We start from the raw sequence: 10,655 nt of genomic DNA on the forward strand, positions 1-10,655 counted from the left end.
AAAATACTGATGAATGCTTAAGATTTAGCATACATTGCGATTAGCACTTGACCTCTTTCAGCTCATGTGAAGTACATGAGAGTTGGCTCAATAGCTCCTTCCCTTGTATTATGCGAACACCAAGCTGCCATCATCATGCATTCACTCACCCACAAAGCTGAAACAGGTCAAGAGGAGCAGTTTTCGAACTTGAGTAAGTTGAATGTATGTATTAGTGCCACCTTCCCAAAGAAGCTGCAAGCATTACTATGTGATGTTGGGAATGCCAAAGCGAAACAAACATCGAGGATAGCTTGTGTAAAAATATACATTAGTATGCAGCAGATTGTTTATGTAAAGTCAATATCCTGAGGATACATTGGTACAGGTAACAAATTGGACATCTGAAGTTAGTACCTAGAAAATAAAGTCACAATGCATCTACATTGTAGCTTTAGCAGTTCATTAACCTAGTATTGTGTTGAGAGATGCATGTCGTTTGAGAGACAAAGAACTAAACATGACCTGGCAATGCCAATTGATCCATCCTTTACATTTCTCATATCGAAGGCGTGGGTCCTTGCACCAACAGGCAATAGGAAGTGGTGCCAGCAATTTTGGAATCACAGAAATTAGTATGGCATCAAGGTAGATAATAAGAAACACTAATATGGCGCCTGCAATTGTGAAAAAATAGAAATCAGTACGACATCGAGGTAGATAACAAACAACACATAGTACTACTATAAGTTTATTATTAAAGTGGATATGCAACCAGAAGGCGCAAAAAATAATCTGGTGAATGAATTAGAAGATTAACACCATAGGGAGTACTCAACCATAGGCTATTGGCAAACTGCATAAAAAAGGAACATGGTCGCATGATGCAAATCATTTATTTGACAAAAAATACTTTTTCATGCTGAATGGGATTCGACGATGCAAAAAGGGATATTGTAACATATGTATTCTATGATCACCAATATAATAACTAAATACAAAATAAAACAACATTCTCTTCCCATCGAAAAGGAATTCTCTAATAACAGAGTCATTATCGATCAATTAGATCAAAGCTAGTCTGTAGCAGGCTCTTTATAGAGGAAATGCATATTTGCATTCATGATAGAAGAAATCAAAGTGATTTTAATGAAATTGATGCAAGAATGACCAGAATAAATACCAGCTAGAATATCTCCCCAAAAAACCAGAAACAGAAGTTTCAAACTGCTCCTCGAAGCATGAGCTAGATAAGGCAAGTTACTTATGTACCCTATCATTTTTAGTGGATTTTGTTGGAGCGTCTATATTTCCAGGACTCTGCTAACTACCAACACCGAGCACAAAGGAAAACCAAAGCATTTTATTCTAGCTGCAGGATGAACTAAGAAGAGGACACCTAACGAAACAATGATCATAGTTTTTCCAAACAGAAGCATGATGCACAAACACCTCTCTGATCCACCATTGACTCCGATTTCCAGAACCCGACCTTCCTCTGCATTATAAAGTACTTCCTCTGTAAATAAATATAAGAGCATTTAGATCACTACTTTAGTGATCTAAACGCTCTTATATTTGTTTATGGAGGGAGTATATGATAATAAATCATGTTGGCCATAACTGCTACTTCCAGATTATTTGCCAACAAAAACCTAACCAAGGCTCTGTCTTTCTATCTTTTCCACTTATTTTCTGACCAATATATGGATAAGATCTTTGGAGAAGAATGACAATACGGCTGGCCGAATGGGTGCATGCATCGACGCAAGGAACTTTATCTCCTTCTTTCGTTCTTTCGTTGTCTATTCACGTTCATCATGTTCATGTGACGACTGACGAAACTGAAGCACTACAAATTAGCAACATAATAAATATTATAAAGATAAAAAAACATACGTTACATTCAAGACTAAACCAAGCTTTGAACCGATTCTAATGTGGTATTGCGAGGGAATGAGATTTTGACTAATAACATAGGCACTTCACAAGACTAAAGTGCCAATGGATGACTAACTGAATGTAGGTCTTAAAAAAACTTTATTAAGGGTGTCATACAAATCAGCTGAGTACTCCCAAAAAATGAGCGATAAATGAAATTGGCAAAATGAAAAGATTTCTACGAAAACCAAACACTATAGAGGAGTCACCGTGGTTATCTCGACATCATATTACGAAAAATTAAAGAAATATCCGAAGAACAATTACTTCAATAACCCGGCTTAGCTTGAATAAGGCACCACATATGTTGCACATCCCTTTGAATCCCATGAATGGTTCGCGATATCTTGATCTCTGGAAACAATAAAAAGAATGTTTCTCTGGAACTCCAGTAATCATCGATGTATTTTAAGATAAGAATGTGATTTGTCAACAGAAATAGTTAAGCCTAGCTAGAGTGTTCTAAAAACATAAGAACTTATGTATACAGATGCGGGCAATGTAACGGAAAGTATTAATAAACAACTCTGGCTCTGCAAAGTCTGAACTGAAGTATGTCACTAAATGACTGAGATTGCACCTTACTATTAATTGTGACCCTAAGTTCTGGTGATGTTTTAAAAGAAAAGGCGCGAGAAACAAAAACCCAGTTTCCAAATTGCAAATTTAAAATATGGTTTCGCAAGAGGCATGTTGCTTATTTCATGATATCGAACAACCTTGATTTGAGTCAAGGAAAATAGTTTTGAGCTATGCCAAACTAATTTTCTAAATCTGCAATTCATCAACAATTTTGTTGGCAAAAGGTACATGCAGTTTTGTGAACATCAGCAATCTAACATATGCAAGCACTGAATAGTAGACTTTGACAAGACCGATTCATGCCCATTTTCATTGGCTTGGTTCTCACAATTAATGAGAGATGTTAATTGGTTAGACAAATCTGTTGATCATGCTTTAGCAGGTTACATTATCAAATTTGGAAGAAAAAAATCCTAGCAAAAGGAAGGCCAGCTACAGCCTACAGGATCTAGGAACAAAGGTAATCAATCGTTAAGAATAAGGGGAAAGAAACGACAAGGCATAATAAACATACACCAATTTATAATCTAATTATTGAAAGCTGAACTACCATTTTAGATAGGATAACAAGTGTCTAATTGGTCGAACAACACTGAAAGGGGCCTAACCAGCTTAATGCACGAAATGTAAACTTTGTTGATCCATACATAGTTACACATTTTAATGGTATGATCATGGTTCAAGCAAATATGAATCTAGTGGGCACTTTCCCGTGGCAAGCAGTCGAAATAGACTCATATGGTTTTCCTTGACTTGTGTGTCCATAGATGAGTCAGTAAAGCATGCTGCAGTCAGCTAGCCGCAAATGAAGTCAAAAATAAATGTAAAAAAGACCAAATATGTAGTGTGCAACCAAATAGATGTACAAATTAAATATGCAGTCACATAGAGATGTCATGTCCAGACTTGGGTTGTAGTAGTGGTGTTCTTGTTCCCTACGGACCATGGTGCAACCACAACAAGGCCATGAACAGGAACTGGAAGAGGAAAATCAGCAAATCAGACCAGACACGGAGTCAGCCCTTGTTTTGACCACAAAATCAGATCAGGTAAGCAAGGAAAACCAAAAGGAAAACAAACCATATGGACGCCCTCTTCCTCAGCATGGACCACCTCATCGAGACACCTGGCTCAACTCCTTGCCGCTGCCATCTCTAGGGTTGGTGGTAGGAGAAATAGGAGGACAATGTGTGCCGCCCCGGTTCTTGATCTCCATCGCCTTTGCTGAATCGAGGGATGGAGGAGGTGCAGGACGGTGGCACGAGGAGAGAACAGGAGGACCAACCGGCGACCAGCGGCCAGTCCTCTATGTGCGGGCGCCAGGGAGCATGCCCTGGGCTAGATCTTGATGGCCCCTCACCCTTCCTACTTGAGTTGTTGGTCGTCGCTGTGAGGGTGAGACGAGCTCGGACGTCGTCCGACGAGCAAATGCCGTCCCTGGCCGATGGCGCCGCCTCCACGAGGGCAAGTCAACTCCTTCACCACGCCGCCGGCCTCCTCCCTCTCCCTATAGCCTCACCCAACCCACCATCGGGCTCGCCTAACCTACGCCCGATCTCAATCAGGTAGAGGGGATATTGTGATCAATAAGCAGGCACGATGGTGGAGAGGGAGCAGCAGGTAGCGGCAGTGACGAGCAAGGAGGAGGGATGGGCCATGAGGATCGAGGGGAAGGGGCTAGGGTTGTGGACGAGAGGATGGGGATCGGGAGGGAGGAGCGTATGGAGCAGATTGGGCAAAGTGGACCTACACGCGAAAATGGGCAACCCAGCCAACCAGCGCGTGTCGCGAGCCCACCCGTCATCGGACAACGAAAATGACTGGGAAGTGAAAATCAGTTTTGATTGCTGTGAAGATCCAACTGCTCAGGCGTGCCAGAAGACAGATCCAACAACCAACGAAGCCCAAATCGGGGGACCATTCTGGAGGCAAGTTGGCTAGGGTCCTTATAAGTTTAAATAAACTAGATTGTGAGCCTCATGCAATAATAGTTGGTTAATAGACTTCAAAGCTTCAGACACACTTCGGCAAAGTAATTAAATGCTAAGGCCTTTAATTATGTCAACTAATAGTTATACAAGTACCCAACATCAGGCATCATTCTGTGGGCATCTCATTAACTGAGGACAAATAAAGCAATTGAAAAGAGCAAATTAACTATGCCTGAAACAAACAAGGAATTGAACTGTTGAGTTGGATACAGTGACTTACCTTAACAGGTTGAAGAGGCTCAGCGCAGCTCCTACTTCTCTTGCAAGGCTCCTTCCTAACATCTTGTACTTGGAAATCCTCAATCTTATCTTCATTGCACCCCCTCTGCAAGGTGACACAAACTAGTTAATCGTCTCCTCGGAAGATAAATATGCATACTTTCCAGTCTGTGAACACAAAATGATGAGATTATAACAAAACAACACCACATAATGAAACATGCCGCATCTCTTGCACTTGTACACAATGAAATGAGCATTTACTATGTCTGCACTATGTAAAAACTAGGGATAGCTTCGAACAGGATTTCTAGGTACTCTTGGAGAGCCCACTTTAGTGTACAGTCAAACCTTTATGTCACCTATGAGTTAGACAAGGCCCCACTACAACAACCCTTAGTGTTTAAATCGTTGACAAGCTCTGTTAGAGTGTTAGGTCAAAAACAGCAAGTAATCAAAGCAAACAGTCCTAGTATGGATGGCTGAAGCAAACAAGCAATTGAACAGATGTGTGAGCAAATCTTACATATCAAGAAAAGAAGCAAAGAAGGAGGCTTAAAGACCATCACCTGACTGACCAGATTTAAGGGGCATTTAAACATCATGTGCAATGTATGAACTAACATAAACATTGCAGATTCCAGATTCTACAATGGAATGCACATGTATTAGGTTATGCCATGTATAATGATGCCTAAATGTTCACTATAGTAGGCAGTAGTGATTCATCATTGCACGCACAATTGAATTGCAGGTTAACGGCTAGTTTGATTTTTCCTTTTCAGGGCTTATTGTCAAAATAATCCCTAAAAGATGTAAAGAAGTCATTTTTGAGTTACGGGCTTGGGCTTAACTAATTTCGCTTTGGAGGGGGTGTTTCGGGTAGAACATCACTAAAAATTGAAGGGAAGGGAATAGTGAAATGACTCTGTTGTCTGCCTATATTACACTCAAAATGCAACTGCTGACGCCCATGTCACACCTGACCCTCAAGTAAAAACAAACACGCAAGCGTTCATTGCCCTGCCCGCTTGCATCTCCTCTCCCCTTTCCCTCTACCTCGATCCCCTGCCTGCAGCACTAGGGTTCCTCCAGCGAGCCATCGCCACTGGTCCCATTTGGCCTGGTCCTCGATGATGCTCTGTTGTAGGACCTTGAAGTATGTCTAGAGGGGGGGTGATTAGACTACTTGACCAATTAAAAACTTAACATTTTCCCAATTTTAGAGTTTGGCAGATTTTAGCTACTTTAGGACAAGTCAAGCAATCATCACACTATTCAAGCAAGCATGCAAAGAGTATATAGGCAGCGGAAAGTAAAGCATGCAACTTGCAAGAAAGTAAAGGGAAGGGTTTGGAGGATTGAAACGCAATTGGAGACACGGATGTTTTTGGCGTGGTTCCGATAGGTGGTGCTATTGTACATCCACGTTGATGGAGACTTCAACCCACGAAGGGTAACGGTTACACAAGTCCACGGAGGGCTCCACCCATGAAGGGTCCACGAACAAGCAACCTTGTCTATCCCACCATGGCCGTCGCCCATGAAGGACTTGCCTCACTAGCGGTAGATCTTCACGAAGTAGAAGATCTCCTTGCCCTTACAAACTCCTTGGTTCAACTCCACAATCTTGTCAGAGGCTCCCAAGTGACACCTAGCCAATCTAGGAGACACCACTCTCCAAGAAGTAACAAATTGTGCGTTGATGATGAACTCCTTGCTCTTGTGCTTAAAATGATAGTCTCCCCAACACTCAACTCTCTCTCATAGGTTTTGGATCTAGTGGAAAGAAGATTTGAGTGGAAAGCAACTTGGGGAAAGCTAGAGATCAAGATTCATATGGTAGGAATGGAATATCTTGGCCTCAACACATGAGTAGGTGGTTCTCTCTCAGAAATGGTAAGTTGGAAGTGTAGGTTTGTTCTGATGGCTCTCTCCACGAATGAAGAGGAGGTGGAGGGGTATATATAGCCTCCACACAAAATCGAACAGTTACACACAATTTACTAAACTTGGTGAGACCGATTCAACAGACTCGGTCGGACCGATTTAGTAAACCTAGTGACTGTTAGGATTTTCGGTGGGACTGACATGCATCTCGATGAGACCGATTCGGTTAGGGTTAGGGCATAACGTAATCTCGGTAAGACCGATTACACAAACTCGGTGAGACCGATTTGGTAATAAGCTTTCCAGAGAGTTGGTCAGGTAAACTCGGTGGGACCGATTTGCTCTTTTCAGTGAGACCGAAATGTTACAAAAGGGAAACAGTGAGTTTACATTGCAATCTCGGTGGGACCGATCGCTCACTTCGGTTAGACCGAAACGTTACGAAGGGAAACTGATAGATTACAATCCCATCTCAGTGAGACCGAAATCCCTATCGGTAAGACCGATTTGCTTAGGGTTTGTGGCAGCGGCTATGACTTTTGGAATCAGTGGCGCCGGATAGGAAGAATCGGTGTGACCGATTCTGACTTTGGGTTTAGGTCATTTGGATGTGGGAAAGTAGCTGAGGGTTTTGGAGCATATCACAAAGCACATGAAGCAAGAGGCTCATTAAGCAACACCTCATCCCTCCTTGATAGTATTGGCTTTTCCTATAGACTCAATGTGATCTTGGATCACTAAAATATAAAAATGAAGAGTCTTGAGCTTTTGAGCTTGAGCCAATCCTTTGTCCTTAGTATTTTCTGGGATCCACTTTCATCATCCATGCCATGCCATTCATTGAGCTTTCCTGAAATAATAGTCTTGGAATAGCATTAGCTCAATGAGCTATATGTTGTTATGAATTACCAAAACCACCTAGGGATAGTTGCACTTTTAATCTCCCCTTTTTTCGTAATTGATGACAACATATAGATCAGATCTTCGACAAAAAGATAATAAGATTTAACAACATCGTCGCTTTGAGAAGTATGTGATAAGCAAGAGCTCCCCCTAAATTTGTGCCTAGTTTAAGATTTGCTTTGGACTGCAAATGCACAATGAATTAGGCTCATGGGTTACTCTTCCACGCACTCATCACCAAGCAAAGTGAATGATCACATAAGATAGTTAGGATAATGTCATCAAACATGCATAAGTGTAGCTTATGATCAAACACATGATCATCAATGTCTCACAAGCATAGTATCTCAAGCAATCAAAAGCAAACAAGTTTAACCACCAAATAAAGAAAGAGAGAACAAAAGCAACACTCTCTCTCTCGAAGCCTATGATCTATACTTTTTTCTCCCCCTTTGGCAACAAGTTACCAAAAAGTTCATAGAAAATGCATAGTGCTAGATCGACTCTCAGGCTTGATCTTCAGGTGGTGGTCAGATAACTCCAAGAACGAAGGCTTCAGTTGAAGTAGAGGGTGCTGGAGTTGATGCTGGAACTTGTTGCACTGGAGCTGAAGGGGCAGTAGCTGGTGCTGAAGATGTTGCTCTAGTGTCTATCACAGGCACTGCGACTAACCTCTAGGCTCTAGGCACTCTGGCAAACACATTTGTTGTAGTCTTGCCCTGTCTCTCCTGCATGTCATCCTGCAGCTGCTCTACAACTGACTGAATCTCAGTTACTTTGACATCAAGGTCATGGAATTTGAGTTCCATGATTCTTTCCAAGCTCTCCTGATTCTGAGTGAGGGTGGCCAGTCCCTCTCAATCCTCAGTGTTGATGCTATCAAGTAACCAAGCTGCTCCTGCTTGTTCTTCAAGAAATATTCAGATGCCTCCTCTTGAGTTGGCATCCTGGCAGCCTTCTCATTCTTTGCCTTCTCCTTCTTCTCTTGAGCTTGAACTGAGGATGGGTCATTCTCATTCATGAAAACCTCATTGTCCTCAAAGTCTGGATAAAGTGGAAAATGTTCCTTATCCAATTGATATTTCCCTGTGCCCATCTTTGAGTTTATCAACTCCTGTATCTGAGGTGCATATCCACAGCTCCTCTTCTGATCTGCTGCACTCCTCATCTTCTGAGTCTGAGGTTCTCTTTCTCCTTTGCCTGGTAGCAGCCTTAGGCAGGTTGCTAGGAGTGCTTCTGCTCCCTTCATCTGTAGAGCTTGAGGGACTAGTGCCCTTGCTCATGTCAATCTGCTCTTCTGACCTGTTCTGACTGTCACTCTGGTCTAACATGCTGCAAAAGCTGACTGCTGACCCTGTGAAGAGTTATAGATGAGATAGAAAGGATGATCATCACAAAATGCAGAGATTTTTGCAAAAGAATGATTCAAAAATTCAGTTTTAGTTTTCCACAGAAAGCATTTTGGATCAACCGATTTTCAAACTCGGTGATACCGAAGCAGTTTTGGAACCTCAACTGATGATCTCGGTTGGACCGAGTCACAGTTCGGTGGCACCGAGACCGCTAGGGTTTCACAGAATCCTAAAATCGGTCGCACCGATTAGCAATTCTCGGTCAGACCGAGAGTCACTAGTGCAATGGCATAAGCCAAATTGGTGAGACCGAGTTTTTCAACTCGGTGGGTCTGAGATGGTTTCGGCGGAAACCTAACCCTAAAAATTTGAATCTAATCTACTCTACGGATTACTTTGGCTGGATAGGATTGTTTCAATCATGGCAAGATTCAATAAGAATACAATGTGCTAGGAATCAGATGTGGATAGCACAAAGATCGAGTCCATACCCTAGCTTGGCGATGAACTCGTTACAGTGGCAACGGCGGGGGCGAAATTCGTTGACGGTGACGGAGACCAGCTACAGGAGGCTGCTGGCGACGAGGAGACGATCCGGAGACCTTTGATGGCAGTGCGAGCTATTGCGCGGGCGAAGGGTTTTAGAGAAATTTCCAAAATTTTCCCCGTGACTATATATAGCCCGACCCTGTCAGTGTGACCGAGTGGAACAACTCGGTGGCACCGAGATGCATAACTGTGTACGGTTACAGAAAATCGGTGTGACCGAAAAGTTCAAATCGGTTGCACCGAGATTGAAAACTCAGATCAACTTAATGATCTTGGAAGGACCGAAATGGAGGAATCGGTCAGACCGAGAGTCACAAAGAGGTTTTGGAAGTTTAAGTCTATGACGAATCGGGGACTTCGAGTGCTCCTCACACAGAGTGGTTCGAATCTAACTTGATCAAATTTTGTGATGTAGCATAAATAGAGTTTGAGACTAGAAAAGCATAGATAGCTAGAGAAAGTTCTTAGGCATTCTTGTCCATCCACTTGGCAAAAAGAAAAGAACCCAAACAATCAAAACAACAAGTGGATGTCCTTGAATGAGTAAAATATGCACGAACATGCTCACACAATAAAATGGCAAATGAAATATGTGGCAAAGCATGCACAACCAATTCTAGCATCTATCAACCAATTGGCGATGGCTAGGTCATCTATATATGAGTATATTGACTTAGGAGTCAAATGAGAACATTTGATCATAGGTCATACTCATCACTTAAGCTCAAGTGGGGTTACCACTTTTACATAATGCATTGATGTGTTCACACCATTAGAGTTGCTTTGACTCAATTCTTAGAGTTAAGCTCCCCCTAGATGTGAGATCCCCCCTTGGAGGGATGAACTAACCTTGGGTTTTGTCGATGATGACTTCATGTAGGTGTCGAAGATGTGGATGCTCAATGTTGATGTAGATCATTTGGAGCAATCCTTTGGAGTGAGTTGCACTTTCAACTTACCCACATGGGTTAGTCCCACAAGGAACAAACAAGAATATCCATAGACATAGAGTGATGCACACACAAGATGATGTCCATGAAATCATTAGTTTACCTTGTCCCTTGCCTTACCAACATGAGGGTTTGTGACTCCTTGAACTAGTGCAAGATGTGGAAGTTGATTGCACTTGTTCTTGCCATAATGATATGAGTGAAGAATGTTGGTGGAGTCACCCTCAAGAACTCTCTAGTTCTTCTTCTTCAGGATCCACATCATCTTGATGGGAATCCTTGGAGTTGTAGTTGTACTT

The 10,655-nt window shown here is 42.2% G+C and overlaps 1 long non-coding RNA gene across 1 annotated transcript; it reads right to left on the reverse strand.

Moving 5' to 3' along the window:
- Positions 1 to 289: 289 nt before the first annotated feature.
- On the reverse strand, positions 290 to 4,500 carry LOC123155604 (uncharacterized). Its single transcript, XR_006477524.1, has 2 exons — positions 3,583 to 4,500; positions 290 to 3,479 (listed from the first exon to the last, which is right to left on the reverse strand). It is a non-coding gene; the product is annotated as an uncharacterized lncRNA (long non-coding RNA).
- Between the last annotated feature and the right edge of the window lie 6,155 nt (positions 4,501 to 10,655).

This window comes from Triticum aestivum, chromosome 7B (genome assembly GCF_018294505.1).
Source record: "Triticum aestivum cultivar Chinese Spring chromosome 7B, IWGSC CS RefSeq v2.1, whole genome shotgun sequence".
NCBI lineage: Eukaryota > Viridiplantae > Streptophyta > Magnoliopsida > Poales > Poaceae > Triticum > Triticum aestivum.